The sequence below is a fragment of the Plodia interpunctella genome, chromosome 6 (genome assembly GCF_027563975.2).
Source record: "Plodia interpunctella isolate USDA-ARS_2022_Savannah chromosome 6, ilPloInte3.2, whole genome shotgun sequence".
NCBI classification, from domain to species: domain Eukaryota; kingdom Metazoa; phylum Arthropoda; class Insecta; order Lepidoptera; family Pyralidae; genus Plodia; species Plodia interpunctella.
Window position 1 is genome coordinate 1613414 of NC_071299.1, and position 22529 is coordinate 1635942.

General features: G+C 38.0%; 1 protein-coding gene across 2 annotated transcripts in view; it reads right to left on the reverse strand.

Moving 5' to 3' along the window:
- LOC128670583 (uncharacterized) overlaps positions 1–17011 on the reverse strand; it is a 131241-nt gene extending 114230 nt beyond the window's left edge. For both annotated transcript variants that reach the window (XM_053746360.2, XM_053746358.2), the window contains exon 1: positions 16856–17011. The gene's annotated coding sequence lies outside the window, so the exon portion shown is untranslated. The remainder of the gene's footprint in view (positions 1–16855) is intronic.
- Between the last annotated feature and the right edge of the window lie 5518 nt (positions 17012–22529).

Genomic DNA, 22529 nt, shown 5'->3' on the forward strand with positions numbered 1-22529 from the left:
ACGCCTGTTTCGGGCAGGGAAGGTTTCCCAAGGCGTGGAAAGCGGGACGTTTGGTCCTGCTACGGAAGGAGGGACGACCGGCGGATTCCCCGTCTGGCTTTCGTCCAATCGTAGTGCTCGACGAGGCAGGCAAATTGCTGGAAAAAGTCACTGCTGACCGCCTCGTCGAGCACCTGGAGAGAGTAGGTCCTGACCTCGCGGATTGCCAGTACGGGTTCCGCCGGAAGAAGTCAACCGTCCACGCCGTTCTGAGGGTGAAGTCCATGGCGCAGGATGCGGTCTCCCAGGGTGAGGTGGTCGTGGTGGTGTCTCTTGATATCGCCAATGCCTTCAACTCCCTCCCCTGGCCGTGCATTATGGAGGCACTTCGCTACCACGGGGTGCCGGCCTACCTGCGCCGGATCGTCCAGGACTACCTCTCAGATAGGAGGATAGTATTTCCTGCTCGAGATGGTTGGAAGGAGAGCACAATGACGCGCGGTGTTCCACAGGGTTCTGTCCTAGGACCGCTCCTGTGGAACATCGGATACGACTCGGTGCTGCGGGCCGTAAATCCACCAGGTGTGGAGTTGGTGTGTTATGCCGACGACACCCTGGTCGCGGCCCGTGGAGCCACATATCGAGAGGCGTCATTGGTCGCTACTGCGGGAGTAGCGCAAGTGGTGCGCCGAATCCGCCGGCTGGGTCTGGAGGTGGCCCTTCAAAAATCCGAGGCGTTGTGCTTTCACGGCCCTCGAAGGGGGCCCCCGCCAGACTCCAGCTTGACGGTTGGCGGGGTTCAGATCGCCATCAAGCCGACGATGCGGTACCTAGGCATCGTCCTTGATGGCAGATGGAATTTCGGCGCCCACTTTGCGGCGTTGGTGCCGCGCGTGATGGCGGCGGCTGGTGCGCTGACACGGCTCTTGCCAAATATCGGAGGTCCGGAGGCGTCCTGCAGACGCTTGTACATAGGGGTCGTGCGATCCATGGCCCTCTATGGTGCCCCCATCTGGGCAGAGGCCCTGAGTAACCAAAATATCGCTCTTCTGCGACGTCCGCAGAGGGTGATGGCAATCAGGGCCTCCAGAGGTTATCGCACGATCTCCTGTGAGGCAGCGTGCATGCTGGCCGGTAGTATACCTTGGGACTTAGAAGCCAGGACCCTCGCGTCTCTGTTCAAATGGCGTGAGGAGGCACTAGCCCGGGGCCACCGGCCAGCACCTAGGGAGATTGCGGGGCGCCGCAACGAGCTGTGTCAGCGCAGCATTCAGGAGTGGAGCCACAGGTTGGAGCGGCCCTCTGCTGGGCATAGAACCGTCGAGGCTATTCGTCCAGTTTTGGCCCAGTGGTTGGCGAAGCAGCACGGTTCGCTTTCGTACCGCTTGACGCAGATGCTTTCAGGGCATGGTTGCTTCGGGGGGTATCTGTGTCGAATAGCGGGGCGTGAGCCGTCTGCCGTTTGCCACCATTGCGACGGATGTGCTGACGAGGACGCCCAGCACACTTTGGAGGACTGCCCAGCCTGGGACGAAGACCGCGCGCAGCTGCGCGCGGTTGTGGGGGACGACCTCTCCCTGCCGGCTGTCGTAAGACAGATGGCCGACAGCGAGACGTCGTGGACAGCGGTGCAGGCCTTTGCGGAGAGCGTAATGCTCCGCAAAGAGGCGGCGGAAAGGGAGAGGGAGGATACAACCGACCTCCCCATTCGCCGCTGGCGCACAGGGCGCAGGAGGCGGGCATACGCCCTGCACCTGCTGCCCCCACAATAGGGCCGGTCGGGTGGCGGAAACGGGATTTCCCGTCGCCCGGCTTAACGGCCCCCGGGTAGAAAGGCGCGCCCATGCCAAGCGCGCCTTTACCCAAGCGGGTAGAACTGAAGGCTGACGAGCCGTCCCGCTGGCCGCTCCGAGGAGAGCGGCCGAGCCGAGGCCGCCGTGGTAGCGGCCGCCGCGCCGGGGCTGTGGAGCGAGAGTAGCACATGGTCCCGGCACAAATGCGGTTGGCGTTGGCATCGTGTGGTTTTAGTGGGTTCAAGTCCCACACACCTGTCCGGCTTCCCGTGGCCGGATGGACGGGACGAGGGTCTTTCCACACGTTAAAAAAAAAAAAAGTATAAATAGTAGTAGCATAGTATTATGTATGCCAGTTTGTTTCTGGGTTATAGAACATCAGAGATATAAGGTTACCGCAACGGAGACTTTGTTTTCTATGTATTTTTGGCTTTTAAAAAACAGTTTAAAGGCAATTCGTATGTAGTAATTAAGGCTGGTGTTTGCGCCTGGTTCACTTTTTTGTATGGAGTTGTGGCTAGATGTGTAGCATGGATTAAAAATTAATACAAGAAAGTGCACGCGCACGTGTTTCACAGTTTTTTGTTGACCGGTGTTTAATCCTCTGTACAACGCGCGTGCATTTCCTTTTTAACCCATTTTTAGTTTTCTTGGTTCAGAGTTAACACTTGAGTATTTCATGAAACTCTCACTTATGTTACAGGTTTCACGTTGGACATTGATTGAATCAACATCCTATTTTAGGTAAGTAGATATATAGTTACATGTAGTGTAGATGCTAGAATCCTAGTGCTAATTATAAATGCGAAAGTAAGTTTGTTTGTTACCTCTTCACGCTTCAGCTGCTCAACCAATCTTCTTGAAATTTTGCATACACATACTTTGAAGTACGTAGAAGGATAGGGTACTTTTTGTCTTGAAATTTCCATGGGAGCGAAGCCCCGGGGCGCAGCTAGTTCTAAATAATACAAATAAAGTAGTCAGTAGTCATAGTGACTGCACTAATTCGACGACGCAACCCAAATGCAAATGTAAAATGTGTACAACTTTGAGACTATATATGTATGAATGCCATTTTATTAATGCAAATTGTAAATTTTATGATGATTGCACAAGCGTTCGTTATACTAAGTGCTTAAGTATTCATATTTAGTAACAACTATATAGTAGCGAAGGAGCCCAATATTTGTTTCAGAATTTTTAAGTTATGTATGGTCCAAAGGTAATCTGCTGGATGCTTATGTTGTTAATAAATTAGTACAGAAATCGTTAGGAAAACGTAGCTACACAACTGCTGATATCTATTACCACTAATACACAGCACTAATACGACCCAATACCGCTAATAAAAGTTTCATATTACACACACGACAGCTATATAACCAAAACGGCCCGTCATTATGTTCTGATGAAAACATAATCCTGAATTCTATACGACCTAATTATGTTAGTTGGGCGGGCTCTGTGGCTCAGTAAAAACCGATCAAGAAGTGAAAATCCGATCAGCTGATCAATTCAATTCGTTTATTTCGTGATCGGTCAGTTTGTATGGCAGATAATCAATTTCAGTTTTATATTTCCTTCGTTCTTATTCAAAAAGCTACCCTGTAACGTACTATCGTCAAACTTAGACAGATGCCGACGTAAATGCGCGAACATTGTGTAGCTAGTATGAGTGATTTTATTTAACGCAATGAAAAACCTGCAATGTACACCGAAAATCCGTGAAAGTTGGACGAACTGTTCCGCGTAGCCGACATAACGTTCTATTGACCAACTACTCATATACGGTGACACGTGCCAGGAGCTGTGAGGAGGTAAGCAAGTGTGTCAGCTACTGATATTAGTGTTTTCGTCTCTTCATTCGACTTCGTGTGAACATTTCCCGAAATCGTTGTAAATTACTCAATGGCAGGATCAGCCAGCAGCGATAAGCGAATCTATACTTATTTAAATCACGACTTAAATGCTTTACATACAATAAATCCTGCGTTTGTCTGTCCGTATCATGTAATCATGATTTGTGGCCTTTTGTTGCACAACACACAAAAAGAACACCTGTTGAACGAATTAAAGAGCGTTCAGAAAAGATGCTCTGCCATTTTTCTGAATCCTACAAATACTTGTATTATAAATGCGAAAGTTTGTGAGGATGATTGTTATGAAATTTGGTACAAAGGTAGAATATAACGTGGAATAACACATAGGGTACTTTTTATTCCGAAATTCCCAAGGGAATAAATCTGTCGATTAAAAGTGATACTGTGCAATGTGAACACCCCGTCATTATCGCAATGTTTTTGTAAATTAATGCGAGATTTTGTTAAAAATCATTCAAAACCGATACTAATCTAAAACTAAAAAAATGTACGACAATTATAACAATTTTAATTTATCTAAAATTGAGTCTTTTTTCGTGAGGTTTCTTACATCACAGATTATACCATACTTCCAGCCCAGTACCTACATATTGCAAATGCAATTGGCCGTTTTAAAAACTATTATACCTAATTGTGTATGTTTTAAAAAACTATTATATGTAAGTTCTGTTCTATATACATTTTGTATTTCCGTATGCGGAATTTCATGCAATAAACTTTTCACATAATATCGTGTTCTTTTGTTCCAATAACTTTTGTTTCAGTTACGTAAAATGAGCTAACTGATATAAAATAGTAATAAATAACTTTCTTGTGTAAATGTGTTGGTTAACCAAGTCATTATTTCCGATTTTCTCTAGGAAAACAACAAAATTATTTTATTACTATTTGCCTTAATAATCTTACCTATACCGTAACAAAACATCATCGTATTAGGAAATAATAAATTAATTCAAATAATATACTCAATATGTAGTCCCAACAACGCGAACCTTTAAAGGGTAAAAACTAATTTAAACCAATAATTAACTTATTTACCGTTAATAGCAATGGTAAAACAACCTCGCAGATTCTTTACGACGTGAAAATAAATTCAACATATACTTCAGTGGAACCCAGAAGCCGTAAACTTTATTATTTTTGTTTTATTTTTAATCCCCGACCCAAAAAGAGGGGTGTTATAAGTTTGACCGCTAAGTATGCTGTCTGTGTGTGTACGTGTCACCGTAGCTCATCAACAGATGTACCGATCAGGATGTGGTTTTTTTATTTGGTAGCTAAGTTTTATGCGGTGGTTCTTAGATAAGTTTGATCAAAATCGATTCAGCCTTTCAAAATTTGTAGCGAAACAAATATTGAAAGTCGGAGGTTTCGTAATTTGTCTAAGAAATAAACTTGTTGAGATTTGGTATCGTATATCTCTCGCATCCTCCCGCGATTTTACATGAGAATGTTATAGTGTTGTCAATCAGCTTCCAAAGCTACGTAACCCTTATTCACCTTGTACGATATCCACGTGAGAATATGGAGCCGTTCTATTGTAAGAAGTTTGAAGCTGTGGTGGTGGTGTAATGGTTTGTAGTAGGTTTGTATCCTACTCATGCGATATGAGTTTGTACACCAATCTGACTCATATATAGTAGTTTTCATAGACCACCACTTGCATCCGGTGAAGGAAAACGTGAGGAAACCTGCACACTGGTGGACAGTTTAGTTCACTAGTGTGTATGCGACTACCTGCCACTAGACGGCGGTAAGTAGTCGTAAAAGTCATGTCATATGCCTTTAGGCGACTTGAATAAAAAAATCTGACACCAGTGTTAGCAATAACACACTCGATATGATAATGATGATTGTAAGAAGACACCACACACCACAGAACTAGAACTAGAATAGCTCTAGGTATCAAATAGAACAGATTGAGATCCACCATCACCTATTTGGGGCCAAATAGTGATTGAGTCACACCCGTGGTCAATTCTATGTGGCCACGTGTATATACGGAACCCCTATGCTAAACCAGCGCATTGCGATTTCATCTAAAACCGTTTACCATCTGTCAAAATAATTGATTTATCGCATTGGTTTATTTAATCTGTGATTGCTTCGACGCCGGACGACGTCGGCTGAGGAAGTGAGTCGGCATTGGTCTGTTTTGTTTATATTGCAACTAATTGAATACGAAATACGAAATGTCCGTTTACCACAGAGTGTAAAGTGTATCCTTATCCTTACTCCTTACATTTTATAAAACAAAGTCATCTGCCAGGCCTGTCTGTCTGTCTGTCTGTTCGCGATAAACTCAAAAACTCCTGCACGGATTCTCATGCGGTTTAGCACCAATAGATAGTGTGGTTCCTGAGGAAGGTTTTGGTGTATAATTTATAATGTTTTTACTCGAGTGAAGCCAGGACGGGCCGCTAGCATATTATAAAACAAAGTTCATTGCCGCGTCTGTCTGTTCGGGATAAATTCAAAAACTTATGTATGGATTTTCATGCGGTTTTCACCAATAGATAGTGTGTTTTCTGAGGAAGGTTTAGGTGTATAATGTATTGTGTTTTACACGTGCGAAGAGGGCCGCAAGCTGCTAGTTAGTAATAATTACAAGCTATATACTTGTAATGTGCAGCCGTTGTCGGTTGGGAACTCCTCAATGCACGGAGATCGGTTTTTTGATCGCGTGTCGAATGCAAAATCTCTCTGTAGACAATAAAATTGTGTCTTTGAGTTCAGAAACTGCTTCAAACATATCTTCAAATTTTGTTTTAAATAGTGACATTGTCTACCCCGCATGGGATAAAGACGTGATACTCTATTTGTATTCTTATGGGAAGCCGTAATATCCGATAACCGGAAGCCAATAACTACAATACAAAAACACCTACTATTTCTGCCGCCGAATATAAAAGACGTTGAATCGGTAAGTACAATAAATCACAATAAAACGATAACACAAAATAGCCATATGTCAGTAACACGCATCACAACTGTAGTAAATTACACATAACACAATAGCTTTTGTTCGTCTGTCCGAAACCATTCATTGGATAGAAGCATTAGATCAAAAGCGCGAAATGACAGAACATCTGAAAAAGCCTATACCAAAATTTTAAAAAGGACGCGATATTGTTAAATTTTAATTTCTTTAAAGCACAAAATGCCTATAACTATCTTAAAATTATCCAATCAAAGTTCGTGGTTCCCATTCTTATCAAAGAATGAAAGGAAAGAGGTTAGTGTTTTTGTATGTTTTCGCGCTTATGATATTCTGAGAATTTGTCATTACATACATACTTTAGATAACTATACAATACAAGCTATATTGGCTTTTTTAACATTTTGAGATCGTCTATCATTTTGCGTTTTTGACTTATTGCTCATAAACGCATCTATCTTCGTATCGAATTACTAGTTACAGCAAACACATAAACATTGCAAAGGGCGTTTAGTGTATCGATTGTTGATGAATAAACCGATTTTACGAGTAACGGTGAAGTGAACAGCTGTGTGTGAGGGTGATGAAAAGATGTGTCGGTTGACAAATACTTATTGAACTTTCAACAAAGAAATTAGATATTTTTGGGGTGTAAATTCCTTAATAATAGTTTACTAGTTTCATTTTGAATCGTGTCTGTTATATTTATAGAAAAAAAAATTTTTATTAATTTTGGTTTAGTTAGTTGACTTTGTGATGTGATTTTTTTAAATGGAAAAGTGTTTTCTTAAATTATCATTGAAGATCAAAGTAAAATGTGAAGAAGGCCGGACATTACAGATAAAATGGAAGATGGAACCCGAAGGATGTGTAATGGAGAAGGAGACAAGTCTCTAGAACCCTGGACAAAGACGGGTCGATGACACAATAACACGTCATCTAAAAACCGAAGAAATGCAGGCTTGTGCATGAGGAGACCAACAATACGCAGTGGTTGAATAAAAGAAAGAGAGACAAAAGTACTTTTTTTTTTTTAAGTACTGCATTTCCATGTCATTTACTAGGTGAAAAGAATATGATCACGATCGACGAGGTGCAGAAGAAAGTTTCAATGGTCCAATACTTGATAGTAAGTGTCTGAAATATCATAAACAAAATACTAACAAGTTCATTGTGCAATGGATGGCCTAGTAAATGACTTTATATGTTTCTAGACTTTAATCTTATCACCACTTTTCACGTAGACAACAGTCCGCAGACAACAAGAGTGCGTTGATAGGAAACAATGCCTAATAAGATAAATACCTTATCGAATACCCGAATAACCGAATTACTTAATTTGATTAGATTAGATAGTTTTGTATATGACATGAGTGATATGCTAAAAATTGTACATAAAATTATCAAGAATTCCTACACGTGTCACAAGAAGACTACCTAAGTAGGTACTTTACTATCAAAGCTAAGAATATCTTTTCGAGTAACTATAAATTTTTTTTCAGATTGCCTAAAAAGAAAAGCATCTGGCATGTCTTGTTGACCGCCTCTCTTTGTCTTAGTATTTCATGATATTTATCTCTGTCTACCCCGTAAAATATCTAGAGACAGCCACTGTGTGCAAGGTTCCTTACGTTATCATCCTTCACCTAAAGCAGATCTTTGAATTCAGTTTAATTTGTGTTAAGTATGTGATCACTCGTCGTCTTATTTAAGAGCTCTTGTCGGTGGAGTATACGCCACGCCTCTCTATCCTCGGCTTTGCTTTTAAGGTCTCGATACGACACAACGCCTGCCTTCTCTTTCAGTTGGCTCGCATAACTCTTCCTCGGTCTCCCTGGACCTCTTCTTCCTTTCACCTTTCCTTCAAAAATAGTTTTAAATAAGGCGTCGTGTCGTATCAAGTGGCCAATCATTCTTCCCCTTCTATTTTCTATTTCTGTCATGTAATCACTACATAGTGTAAAATAAGGTCGATTCCCGCTGTCAGTCTGTCCCTAGTTTAGATCTATGAAACCAATTTGATCTTTGCAACGGATTTAAATGCGGCTTTTTTTAGTACATACGACAGACATACTAGGTTACGCAGCAAATATCCGCCACCCAGATGCTTAAATTTCAAATAAACAAAACAAAAAATCATTTCGCCACGTTCAAAAGTAAGAATGTTGCCAATAAAGTATTATAAAGTAGGCCATACTCGCTGGTAATACATATTTTTCCTAATCCATATACAAACATGAGAGATTCAAGAGAAAGTTTTAAATGTATAATTTATCATGGTTTTACCCGAGCGAAGCCGGGACGGGCCGCTAGGAATATACTAGCTTAATAATAACTTATTGTTTTGTTTGTATAATAAATAAATAAACAAAAAATATCATATAACTCAAATGAATCTACAAGCTCGCCTTTACGCCCTTGTTGCTTGGCCACCGACGCTTCTCTACTAAGTGTAAAGTAACTAAACTCGTGGGAGTTAACACGGTCAGTAAATCGATTTCACGGAGGCGACAATGGTTATATGAGAACGGGATCCTGTCAATTACGAAATTTATTACAGTATTCATTTCTTTCTTTCAGTTCGTATTGGATGATATGCTATGTATGTTTTTAAACTTGCACGTTTTACTTTTAACCCCCGACGCAAAAAGAGGGGGTGTTATGATGTGTTACGTTTGGCCGCTAAGTGTATCTGTCTGTCTGTCTGTGTACGTGGCACCGTAGCTCATCAACGGGTGAACTGATTTGGATGCGGTTTTATCTATTCGATAGCTAATTTTTATGCGGTAGTTCTTAGATAACGAAAATTGATTTTAAACAAACATACAACCGATTTTGATCAAACATATGTTTGGGTTTTTTAATTTATTTATATATATTTTTTTATTTGACATTTCTTTGTATTACTATATCTGTGAAACGTTCTTAAACAGATTTAAATTCAAATTCAAATCATTTATTCAGAAATTAGACCTTCACAGGCACTTTTTCTCGTCAATATTTATAATTATTTCTCACAAGCTACAAACTACTGGCATTTCGGAACGACCACTGCTGAGAAGAAATGCCGAAAGAAACTCATTTGAACAGTGTTGGTCCCTATCAGACGAATCGATTTCAATCGAGTTTTTGTTTTGAGGTTTCAAAAGTGATTCGGGAGCGTTCTCAGCCACGATTCAATGTCGGGGATTTTTAAATTATATTTATTATATTGATTGTGCAAGTAAAGTGAAAGTTGTATTGTTATAATACGCGTGTAATGTAACTGTTATAAGCCGACAAGTTGTGTTGGCCACCGAATTTGGTAGACTCAAGTATTAATACTACCTCAGGATTTGATCCTACTTACATAAGTTAATAAATATATAAATATATTATGACAAATCACACAGATTGAGCTAGCCCCAAAGTAAGTTCGAGACTTGTGTTATGGGATACTAACTCAACGATACTAATATTTTATAACAAATACATATATAGATAAACATCCAAGACCCGGGCCAATCAGAAAAAGATCATTTTCCATCATGACCCGACCGGGGATCGAACCCGGGACCTCTCGGTTCAGCGGCAAGAACTTTACCACTGCGCCACCGAGGTCGTCTATAATAAATATATGAGATCTTCATAGATAATACGAACGTATGAATTTTTAAGGCAAAGAAGCACACGGTTTGCCCGATAGTAAGCAAGCAGTTGTAGCCAGCCAATGGACGCCAGCAAGCCGACACGAGTCACCGATGTTTACTGACTTGTTGAGAAAGCGCTACTCTATTTTATCTACATACTTATTTCATCTCTTTCATAGTCTTCCTATTCTTCTTCCCTCTCTCTCTCTCTCATCTGAGCGTTTTCCTAGTTCCTTTCGCAGCCATTGAGCGTCGAAGCTCAGGAAGCCTTCCTTTTCTTCCTCTCCACATTTATAACATTTTTTTTAAATTCATGTTTAGTACCTATTTTAAAAATACAACCGATTGTAACATTTCAAAAGGTCATTATCACTAACAGTCATTAATACTAACATTAAAAATGTGTGTGAATATTTGTCTGCCACGCTTTCATCAATCTGGGCAGAATGAGATTAAATTCGAGACATATTAATAACACAAGGTCAAAAAGCTACCGCTGGCGGAGCTACGGATAAGTGTCATAGAATAGTTGAGGTCGGATCTCACTGTGAGTGACGCCTGGGCAAAAGTTAGTATTCACACGAATGAAATTTGACAACACTATATTTCCTATGCTCGTAACCGTCACTAAAGAATCGTAAACCTCGAACAAAAACATTTTCATAAACAATTGTATAGTATTTCAAGAAGATTTGTGGTAAAAAATATAGTTAGCGTAGAATTGCAACGCAACATTTTCAACGCGCCGAAAGACTTATTAATTAATTAAACATGTAAAGGCGCATTCAAAGCCTTCGAAGCTTTTTTTAACAATCAACCTCTTAGTTGACAGACAGAAAATAAAATTTGAGTGGTAATGAAACTTATGTACATCTCATAAAATTGATATATAATAATAATAATAATAAATCTTTATTGTCTCACCATAACCACTAAAAAGTTTACAAAACAGCTTATCCGAAGAAGGATAATGTTGGGTTGATACCTAAACTAGCAAGATTCCTGTATTATCAACCCTCCACCCCAGTAAATGTATTAACAAAAAAAAAAGGGACGAAATCATAAAAATGAGCAAAACAATGCAATTTACCTATTTTTTTTTAAACTACCCTAACACAAAGCTTATTAGGCGCAGGTGCCTCGTAGCAAGTAAACAAGTGTCCAAATCTATGGAACATGTAAAGGATTTCAGAAGTTATTTAAAATTATCTTTGAGATGTGAGACCTACATTAAGAGTAATACAGTTCTTATGGCACCACGGGGATGTGTACCTATAAATTGACCATTCAGAAAAAAAAATGCTGTTGTCACATCAAAATGCAATGAATTTCTTGACAAATTTATAACAGTCACCGTCACGACAATGACTACGGACTTCTGTATGTACTGAGTTAGGTAGACTACCGGGTTTCTCTTCTGTTTCCACGACATTTTTATGATTGCACCGTTTGCGTTTGTTTGGTCTACCAAAGCCCTTGTGAGACTTGTGATGCAGCTGGTCTTTATTCCCAGTTTACGGTATTGTAAAGTGCATTGATCATATTTTTGAAATTACATTTCATGAATGAACAGCAGCTACAATGTCGTTCCATATTAAACTCTATGCCCTTGTAATCGTTCTTAAATTATAAAAAAACTTTATATTCGCTAACTGAGTTAAGCTTTTTGATTATTACGAGGGCTGCTATTTATGTATCCGGAATAACAAAATTAAACAAACATATATTATTACATATGGTTTTATTGTTTCTCGAAGTATTCTCCGCGATGATCTATGCACTTCTGCATACGATGAAACCAATTTTCAAAGCACTTTTTCCATTCTGATTGAGGTATGTCCAAAACGTGTGTTTTGAACGCATCAACGGCCTCTTCGCGGCTCGAAAAACGTTGACCACGTAATTTATTTTTAATGTTTGGAAATAAATAAAAATCATTGGGTGCCAGGTCGGGGCTGTACGGCGGATGACCCGTCAATTCAATCTTTTGATCCTCCAAAAAATTATTTGTTTCAGCCGACTTGTGGCAGCTAGCATTGTCGTGATGAAGTATGATTCTGCGTTGTGGGTTGTTCTTTCGTATTTTTTCAAAGACTTCTGGCAAACAAATGGTGGTGTACCATTCAGAATTAACCGTTCTACTATTCTCTAGTGGCACTGTAGCTACATGTCCGTTGATACCAAAAAAACAAGCGACCATTTGCTTTAAAGTGCTTCTCGCACGAACAACTTTTGTTGGATTCGGTTCATCTTGAAAGACCCACACCGTTGACTGCTGTTTAGTTTCAGGGTCATAAGCATAGATCCAGGTTTCGTCACCTGTGTAGATATTATAAACAGCTTTTGACGTGCCACGGTTGTATTTTTTTATCATTTTCTTACACCAGTCGACACGAGCCTGTTTTTGATCTACGCTCAAGTTGTGCGGAATCCAACGCGAACAAATTTTTTTAACAAATAAATGTTCGTGTAATATCGCGTGTATACTCGTCATACTAATGCCCAGAGACGCCTCTATCTCGCGGTATGTAACATGACGATCTTGCATTACTAATTGTCGCACAGCATCAATATTTTGTTGTACCACTACCGATTTAGGACGACCCTCCTTAATTTCATCCGTGAGCATAGACCGTCCACGTTGAAATTCCTTAAACCAAATAATACACAGTGGTTTTCGATGGTGCTTCGTCTCCAAAAGTTAAAATCAGTTGTTCGAAGCACTGTTTTTGAGTTAATCCACGCCGAAAATCATAATAAATCATCGCGCGAAAATGTTCACGAGTTAAATCCATGGCAATGAAGACAAGCTATTTTCAAAATTGGCGCCAATTGAAAAAAACAAATGACAGGGACATGAAAAATATTTATTCTCTAGCCGAAGAGTTCTATTTTCAAATGTTGTAATTACTTTTTAAATATTCTAGAATTATTGGCCAGTTCCGGATACATAAATAGCAGCCTATCGTATGATAGGTACTTAACGCCATGTTAGACATGGTTTTTAATTAGAATTTTCATTCCTTGTTTAAAGTTATTATCGAAAATATTTTATACTTTGAAACTACTTATATATTATAGTTGATGTAAATATTCTAAATAATCATAAAAAAAATAAGGATTAATAAATTACAGATCGTGAGACATCTTGTAAGTATCCTCATCCTTACATATCATAAAACAAAGTCCTCTGCCGCATCTGTCTGTCTGTTTGCGATAAACTCAAAAACTACTGCACGGATTTTCAAGTGGTTTTCACTAATAGATAGTTTGGTACCTGAGGAAGGTTTAGGTGTATAATTTATTATAATTTTAGCCGAGCGATGCCGGGATGGGTCGCTAGTAGTATAATAAATATTGATGTTAAAATCTCGTATGCAAAATAAAAGTATTTATTCGTAGTCCACAACTACCCCATGAATCTCGTACGAGGCGACTAATGAACACTTAATCTTGTCAACATAGGCAGCAATAGCATTTCCAATGAAGGTTGACATCAGGTAGGCGTCGTAAAATCACAGTGGAATCTTCAACATTTTTGCGACGCTGACACAGTTTTCGAAGCGGTGCAGTCCCGAATGCAAGCCCCTAGTTCCATTCGGGATTCTGGTCGAATCTTCACTTGTCCCTACAAGTGAAGATGAGATAGTGACAGAGAGAGTGATATATGGTCGACTGTACTTGGGTAATGAGCTATTTTCTACGCTATGTGTGAATGAAGATGACGAATGCCAATCTATATATTGCGATGACGCCGGCGACTCTGGTGGTCAGCATGTCGGTCAATATATATGGAAACACGCCTCGGTCATCCTAGGCACAACATATAGCCTACAAGGTACAATAATAACATTCTTAACCAACTCGCGGACCCTGTACTCCGACGCTTTATGGACGAAGAAGAAGCTGGAAACGCGCTCGGATGGGAGATGAAATAACATTCATTCAAAACAACGCTGCTATGAATGATCAAAAGAATGATTTGTATTTTAGACTATATCAATTTGATTAGTGAGGAATATTTAAAACTATGTAAATGTGATATTATATAATTTATTATAATTTAAAGAGACAAATATAAAGAAAAATATGTATAAATAAGATTCCCTTTGGCAACAATGTAGCTATACTCTGAACATTTATGAAAATGACAGAACTTTATTCTTAAAGTCGTATTTCTCATGACTGAGGGTTACGGCCATGTGTAATGTAATACACACATCCTGGGCAATATTGCCTTCTCCATTTCACACCCATGTTGTTTAATCATCAACTAGAACGCAAGTTTCCTCGCGATGTTTTCGTTCAGCTGAACACGATGTTTTCCTTCAGACCGACAATTTTATAGAAAATTCTATTGACGATAATCGCGTTTCAATAATGATTCTTATTTATTTATGATAATTAGTTTTATTTATTGATATTTTCCCTACAAAACAGCTCTATCAGTAAAACGTATCTAGCGTATCTTTTAAGAAATCCTTAGTATTCAAATATAACGATCGCCATTCTTGATTTAAATACATATATTAAGATGTTTTGGTTTCTCGGAGACGAAATAATATTTATGAAACCCCGTCACGTCGGTTCTAACGAAAAATCTGAATACTTATATGCTTAGGTACCTAAATTGTCATTTTTATCTTGAAACAATGAGATTATATAATTCAAGGTGCCTATAGAAAACAATTCTCCTAATACCTAACTATTATAAATGCGAAAATAAGTTTGTTTATTACCTCTTCACGCTTTATCAACATTATATTAGCCAATCTTCTTAAAATTTTGCATACATGTAGTTTGAAAAACGGAGAAGGACATACCGTTCATCCCGCCAAATTCAAATCATTTATTCAGAAATTAGACCTTCACAGGCACTTTTTCACGTTATTTTTTTTTATAATAAATAGTTATTTCTCATAAGCTACAAACTACTGGCTGCTGGAAAAATAAATGTTCCTGTATGCGGGCGAAAGCTAGTCAATTATAATTTAAATTATTCATATATTGCATGACTTCAAAGTTAACAATACGTGAACTTAACGCCTTAAGGCACTATATATCTGTCAAACATTGACAAACAGAAAATGGCAAAAAAGGGTGGTGTTATTAATATTGGTGCTATACAAAAAGAAGGACATAGGGTCGTTGATTGTTTGCACAACATGCGTAATAGTTGTAGTATTAATAATTTTATGCAAATTATAAAATACCAGTATAACGGTGTGGTGATTACATCACATATGTTAAGAATAATTCTTTACGAGAATAAAATATTCAAGTGCAAATACAATAAATAGTGATCAAGTACAGCATACATTGTGTATATTATCATCACCTTCCCTTATGGTTAGGCAATAAGTGAGTATTACCAGTATAAAATGCTTGTAGTTTGCAGCTTTTCTAAACTACTTATGAAGGTTTAATTTCTGAATAAATGACATTTAGACTTAACGTTGACATGACGGCTATAAAAATTGTTAAATTCACGTTAAGCCATTGACTTAACGTTAACATGACGGCTATAAAAATTGTTAAATTAACGTTAAGCCATTGTATTAACGTTAACATGACGGCTATAAAAATTGATAAATTAACGTTAAGCCATTGACTTAACGTTAACATGACGGTTATAAAATATGTTAAATGAACATCAAGCCAAAATTAAACCACAAAATCACCCCATATGGTGGCTTATAGTCCAGGGGACGTCACTAGCATAGTTTTTGGAATACATAAACATCGATGTAGTACTAGATTTAGATAAAATTTTCCAGATAAATGGAGTTGTTTCGATATTCTGCGTAAAGCTTAGCTTTATATTACAAAAACTATCACCACAGTTCTCTTAACACCAACACGTGCCTTGTTTAATACCATAACAATATTGTTTAAATAGGTTATCACTATTTTAATCCTTCTTACATTGTTGATAACGCGGTCTATTCGCGGCCAGAGCTGCGCTAGCTTATTGGTTGCATTTAATTATCTAGTTTTTTTCTTTATTTATCCATTTAAAATGTAGGTATATTATCATGTAGGTATGTCTAGTTTGTATAGTAACAGGTTTTATATTTAAGTGATTTGAATATCGGATTAAACAAATTGTGGACTTGACGGCTATGAGATTTTGTCGTAAAAATTCTAGCATTTATTTTATTTTTAGTATTCGTTTTGAACTATAAGTACTAACGTTAGATAAAATAAAATTGTTTTTATTATGTAATAAATCTCGGACTGAATTTCACGAACTGAATTCAAATGGAATCTGAATATTTTCAGCAAGGCTAATATTATATATTTGGCCAAAGGTAATTTGTTAATACCATAAAGGTACTTATTTCTTTTTGTAAAAATTTATAAGTAATATTGAAGTATAAAATTTATTTTCTAAATTTAACTTTCAAAATTCTCACGCTTATTGTTTGACAAGATAGACTTTTTTTAATCATAGAATTGTCGAGACTTTTCTCCAACATTATTAAGCTTTATTATTCATTATTAAGCACATTATTTATTTTATTTTTGCTATTTTTCACCATATTTTGCACACAGACATAAGTTATACACACTACAAATATAAACCGCCGAAAAGCCGGTAAGTCAATATAAACACAGTAATAAATTCTGAATTACCTTGAAATATAACAGTTACTTCTCTCATACACGACACTAGCACAGTTCTTTATTATTCGCAAAAATTTTACCGAAGTTTTAATTCATATGTCCGAGACCGGTAATCGAGGAGCGCGCGACGTGTATCCCTCACGCACGATCAAAATCAACTGAAGCCAATGTGGCGAGCCGGCCGGCCATGGAAATTCTTTTCTTTTTAATTTTCATTCAGCCAGTGCGTTGGCTGTAAAATACTTTTCCTTGGCCTTCAGCGGATGACTTATGGCCTCCGTACTTTGCCGTGTGATTTTTTTAAAGTAAGTGTTGAAATTGAAAGTCCACAATATTTTTTAGTCACGACAACGACGCGCGACGCAATGCGGTGATTGATGGGATTTGGATTGAGATGATGTTTGTTTATGTCTTTGCGCGCAAAAAAAAGTGCAGCATTTTGAATATTTATATTCAGAACATTGAGCGGTTCAAATCAAGAAATAGTTTCCTTAGGTGCCAGTGGAGTGTGCTTAATAACATGCATACTTTGAGGAATCAAAGAGTTTTCCGTGCTGGTTTGGGAGCGGGAGAAAACATAGAATGTGCCAGCTGCTTCTCTCCCTTCTCATATTCTAAAAGTATATCAAAGGAAAGGGCTATAAACTGATGATCCTTTTCTTCTCACGACTCCGCAAGGGAAAAAGACGTATTAAGAGTGGGTGGTACCAGTATAATTTGAAGTTAACTTTGATCAACGCGCCGCTGACGTTTAAAAGAAAATAAAGTATTTTGTATTTTTCTGCACAGGTTACAGTGAAGGTCAAGATGCACGTCAGGGTGGAATCAATCGACCGAAGAGTCAACTCACCCTAAGTAATTCATTATTTTTTTTATATCATTAATTTATTTAACCTCCTGACCCAGTCACAGTCACGCTCACCATCAGCTAGATCAGTATTGTAATAAATAAAAAAAATTGTTTTTTTATATTTTATTAAGTTAAGAGTTATGCTCCACCTCCACCCATTGCTCAGTCGCGACGACGCAACACGTTGCGGCTCCGTTTTTTTTTCTATAGATGTACACACTGATGTGCGTTGACGTACGTCGAAACTCCATACAATAATAGTCGCCATCAAGTGAAATCAGATACTTTTGTTTTGTGTGAAAAATTATAAAAAAATCTTATTTGGATTACTAACCAGATCATCCGGGAATAAAAAGTAGGTACCTATGTGTAATTCCAGCTTATATTCTCCCCGTGTATATCAATCCGTCCAGTAGATTTTGCGTGAAAGAGTAACAAACATACATACAAGTACACACATACGGAAGTATGCGAAAAAGTAGGATATACAGGGTGACGTTTTGTACATTGGCAATATTTTATCTACACGCTCAGTCCATGATTCTGAACAACTTTTAGTATGGGGGTAACTCCGACGTCGCGAAAAAAAAAACTGTTATATACAAAATTAAATAGGTAAAGTAAGTTGTGGAAAATGAATGGACCACATGGATTTTTATTTTTCAAGGTTTCTTCCATACGCAAAGTTGTTCAGTACCATCGATTGAGCATGTAGACAAAATAATGCCAATGTATAAGAAATCACCCTGTATAACAGTGGGCACAAATGGCGTCACAAATGTTTGGAGTCAAAAAGCGTTTTAATTTATATTGTATACTTTTCTCAATAAAGTTTATTTACTTACTTATCTATTAGCCATATATTTTATGGAGAACAAAAAATATTAATTAAGTATCGTGTTTCATAATAATTATGAATTATTCATACAGACATTCATACAGAAGCGGTGGTGGTGTAATGGTTAAGCGTCTTAACTTAAGACGCCCGCCTGTGGATCGAAAGGTTCCAGGTTCGAATCCTACTCGTGTCACATGAGTTTGTATACCAATCTAACTCATGTATTCCCTATATCTAGTTGATTCACATGCTTCCGGTGAAGGAAAATATCGTGAAGAAACCTGCACACTGGTTTATTAACTTGTGTGCGAAATGGAGAAGGCAATGGCAAACCACTCCATTAATAATAAATAAAAAATCATTTATTTCAGGTTTAAAAAACCTATATAGTGTTAGTAACAAAGTGTCTTACAAACTATGTTAGTACATCTATATTAAAATTACGAGAGCACTTGGTGTCCTTAGCTAGGTGGATGCGAGTCCAGTGCTGCATGAGAGCGCAGTCCACGTCCAGCCTAGCAGCTACGGTCTCCACCAGGCTGTTGGTAATGCCATGAAAGTTTTTAGGTGTGTTTCTTTTCATGTTTTTTGTTGTTTGTTTTAATATGTTTCAGTATACCTTTTGACCATGTACTTTATTATGTACTTAATGTTATATTGCTGATAAAAAATTATACATGAATTTATATACAAAAAATGGCAAGCCCTTCTGGCATAATAGGGACCAACACTGTTTGAATGAGTTTCTTTCGGCATTTCTTCTCAGCAGTGGTCGTTCCGAAATGCTAGTAGTTTGTAGCTTTGGTAAACATCATTTAATTTAGATTATGACGTGAAAAAGTGCCTGTGAAGGCCTAATTTCTGAATAAATGATTTGATTTTGATTTTGATTTTGATTTTGATTTCATGTAATGACCCTCAGCCATAAGGAATACGATTATGAAGAAGAATCGTGTTTCATTACATCACTATAATCTATGTTGATACAATGCTCTTAGCTCACACTATTGCCGAAATCAGATAGATGGCGTGGACACGAATAAACGTAGTTACCTAGGCATATTGCGTAGTACCTAGGTATGTGGCTTTTTATTTCCGCAAGGAGAAAATAGTAATATCACGAAAACTTCAAGTCCGGCGAACTGTTTACCGATAGCACAGATCATGTTATACTTCCAGTAGGTAACACAACGAAACACGATAATCACATACATTTTATTGCGTATACGGCTAAACACTATCTTCGAACCATAGATAAAAGAAAAATTTCGAACTCAGAACAATGCCGACCCGAATCAATTAACATTGTGTAGTTTGTGTGAGAGGTTTTAGGTATTAAACGTAAGGAAAAACCAACAATGTAAGTCAAAAGTACAAAATTTGGCGAACTCTTTGCGAAAAGTGTGGACACTATACGCGAATAGTTCGCCAAACTTTGGTGGAATCGGTATACATTGGTGATTTTTCATCGCGGTGCGGTAAAAGCACTCATACAAATTACGCATTCGCGATTTTTCACCTGTCTCTCTGAGTTCGGCGACAGTGTTGAGAATCAGCAATAGATGAGATGTTGTGGCGCCATCTATTGAAATTTATACGAACTAAAATTCTTCTATTCGCTACGAGATGGCGCTTTAAAATTGCCATTAGATTATTTAGTCCTGTTCTTCGATAACAGATGGCGAAACAATACTGTGTAGATTAAAATATATATATATATATCCTTTCGCAACATTTTTACAGATTGAATAAATTTCAATAACAAACAAAATAAGTCAACTATTCATTAAAAAATTCGACAACGAATGGCAAGAGAATACAAAGGATAGGAATACGTAGAGGAAGTTGGGGAAGGCTTTTGCCCAGCAGTTGGACTTAAACAGCTAAATGAGTCATTTTCTGGGCCTGGACTACTTCGCCACAAGTTTCGTCGGTAGTCTCGATCACAGATTACCTATATAATACTTCCACTACCTAAGGTATAATTTCTTGTGAATTGTGTCATTAAATTTCTATTTAGACAGACCGTAATAAATAAAAAAACCAGCCAGTAATTACTATGTATGAGTTGTTCATAGAGAGATGTGCGGTTGTGATCATGACCTCTCTGTCTAATGAGGCGGCGCTAGTGGAGCCCAAGCGTTAAATTGTGATTGCAATAGGAAACAATACCAATCTACTTTATATATATTTGTTTACTCATCATCTAGAACCATAAATTTGTAATAATAAATAAAATAAAATAAAATAGTAGTTTATTCCAGTAATCTTGGTTACAATATAATTCCCAGTGTGTAATCTAATAATACTTGTGGTGGGATGACCTGCTCCTTAAAAGTTTTACATAAAGACTATATTTGGGAATAAATAAATAAATATATAAGGACAAATCACACAGATTGAGCTAGCCCCAAAGTAAGTCCGAGACTTGTGTTATGGGATACGAACTCAACGATACTATATTTTATAAATAGATACATATATAAATAAACATCCAAGACCCAGGCCAATCAGAAAAATATCATTTTCCATCATGACCCGACCGGGGATCGAACCCGGGACCACTCGGTTCAGCGGCAAGAACTTTACCACTGCGCCACCAAGGTCGTCAAATGTATATTATGTTTATACATATTAGAAGAAAAGGGAAAACATTGTACAAAGTAAAAGTTTGCAAAAGACATCTCTTAGAATTAAGTAATAAATTACTCTTAGAATTAGGTGTCTAGGTCTAAATCAAAGTAATTCAATTTTTCGAAAGTTTTATGCGAGCTTGTACATAAGTCTATATGACTAGTAGGGCACGTGGCCCCGGGCACCATTAAAGGGGAGCGCGGCGTGCGGCATAACATTTCTTTGGGAGAACCATATAACTAGGGTGAGTATAGCGGCAGTTAATTAAAAGGTTGCAAATAGTGTTGAAAGCAATTACACTTTTTCGCGCAGTTGAGTAAAATTAGCTGTAACCAAGTACCGAGTACGGTAGCCAGTTCCTAGCTTATAAAACCTAGCCTACCTGGATAGGCACGTGACAGAAAAGCGAACTAAAATCTAAGTATTCAAAATGTCTATTCGCAAGCTTAGGTGGCGCCCTCACTGAAACGCCAACCTTGACTGTAAGTTTCAAGGCTGCGTTGCATTAGCAAGTCCAACCCACGCTGGTCAATGACCGACCTCCACAGACTACATAACCGCCTGGGCCAAGACGAGGTGCCAACTTATCGCCACCCAATAACCTGCGATATTACGTAAGTGGTATGGTGCGTAATCTATGCCACAGATTAAATAGAATTCCTGGTTCGTAATTTAAATAATCTCTTAAATCGCGAACTATATTCCTTTTTTTTTAATTATTAAACTTCAATAACAAGTTTTTTTTTTTACAAAAATGTCATTTTTGCCACAAGATTTATTGCATTCGCGTGACAAAAAAGTCATGTGTAGTTGAGGAGTTGCCTCGTAGGGGGCCAATCCTGGGTGCATGATCAGGTCGTGCTTATCATAATAATGCATTGTCATGGGTATTGATGCGACGTGGGAATTTTAAATCTATATGGCAAGCATGTGAAATTCGTCTTGCAAAATTTGATTACAGACAGACAAAAATAGGGGCAGGTGAAACTAAATAAAACCTTGAGAAAAGAAAACGGGGCTTACTATGCGACTTAAATTGATTCATTTTAGGTTCTTAAATTGAACTGAGTTTGAATCGTTCCGTAAAAAGTGATTAAACCTGCATTAAACCTTTGAATTGAAAACTCTAAAACTTTGATTTTGAATCCATGCAAAAGTCTAGTCTACATTACTGCTATTACGTCATCCTTAGTAGTCATCATTCGGTAACAAACATTCAACAAAAACATCTACAATCATCTAATGGGAACATTAAAATCAATCAATCAACATGAACCACACCAACGGTACATTGAAATAAACATCGCTTAAAGCTGACGTTGATTAGGAATTCATAAAACCTAGCTCGAAGATACAGTCCT